Genomic DNA, 1593 nt, shown 5'->3' on the forward strand with positions numbered 1-1593 from the left:
GTATGTGTCTTTTTTTTTTTTTTTTTTCACTTTTATGATTCACTGGAAGTGAAAGCTGGCTCAGAGTTTTCCTGAAAGTATTAATCTATTGTTTTGTCGTTTCTTTTCCCAGTCGAGGAAGGTGATGTTATTAATTCAGCAGGTCAACTTCAGTAAGCACTGTCACCCCTTCTAGATGTGATAAGGGTCTCCTCATATGAATTTTGTTCTGGGCGTTTCCAGAGTGACTAAGGGCCACCTGTAAGTGGAACGCTGCTCAGTGCTCGTGCTGCGCCCTTTAGAAAGAACAGGTGTTCAGAATCCAGGCGACCGTCTTGTGTGTGCCGAACAGAGTTTTCAGCAATTCCTAGTCGTGCCTTTTAAACCATGCAATCAATATTCAGGACAGTTTGAAACAAAGAGTGAGAAAGCTGCTATTCGGGTAACTTATTTCTCTGTGGGAGGGGGCAGGGAGAGGCACAAGCGATCTACCTCCAACTCTCTTCTATTTTGTCTAGAGACTTTACCAAGTGCACCTGGGGCTGCCCCAACCCTGATATTCGTTCTTGCATGTGACGACCGAAAGCCTTCAGGTGGACTTGTACCTTCTGTGCTTTGGAAGCACTAAAAGAAAAAAAAATAATGTATATATTTCCTTTAATGTTTATACAAAGGTTTATATGGAGCCGTATTGTTTTGTCCGTATTCATTTGCAAAAATTTAAGTGTACAAAGAGATTTTGAGTTCACGTATATACAATAAATCATTTTATTGATTTTCACAAGTATGTTCGTGCTGGAGACATTTCTAGCTTTATCTCTCCTGTGACTTGTTACGCCTTTCAGAAAACAGAGTGCGCATTGGCTAAGTGAAGATGTTAACCTAAAGATTCAGACTTTAAAACCTCACTCAGGGAGCCCAGTGATGTTGGGGGAAGTGGCCGAGCAGGGTACTCTGGGGGTCAGTCTCTTTCCAGAAACACTGAAAACAAAACCCGTCAGGGGTGCCTGGGTGGCTCAGTTGGTTGAGCATCCGACTTCAGCTCAGGTCATGATCTCACGGTCCGTGGGTTCGAGCTCGCCATCGGGCTCTGTGCTGACAGTTAGCTCAGAGGCAGGAGCCTGTTTCGGATTCTGTGTCTCCCTCTCTCTCTGACCTCCCTTGCTCATGCTGTCTCTATCTCTCTCTCAAAAATAAATAAAACATTTTTAAAAAACCCATAAAAATGAAGGACTCTGGGAGATAGCAAAGGTTTACAGCAGCCAAGTGAATGCTGAATCAGGAGAAAAGCCGGTGAAACCTGATAGGAGAGTTTTGTGGCATTGGAACATGTTCTTGCCCACCCCCCTCCCCAATCTTGAGGGTGACAGCTCACATTCAAAGNGAGAGAGAAGGCGACACAGAATCTGAAGCAGGCTCCAGGCTCTGAGCTAGCTGTCAGCACAGAGCCCCACACGGGGCTCGAACCCACGAACCGTGAGATCATGACTTGAGCCGAAGTCAGGCGCTTAATCGGCTGAGCCACCCAGGCACCCCTCAATGAATTTTAAAAAGATTGAAATCATACAAAGTATCTCCTTTGTCATCATGGAATCAAACTAGAAATCAATAACA

This window comes from Crocuta crocuta, unplaced genomic scaffold (assembly GCF_008692635.1).
Source record: "Crocuta crocuta isolate KB4526 unplaced genomic scaffold, BGI_CrCroc_1.0 scaffold2225, whole genome shotgun sequence".
NCBI lineage: Eukaryota > Metazoa > Chordata > Mammalia > Carnivora > Hyaenidae > Crocuta > Crocuta crocuta.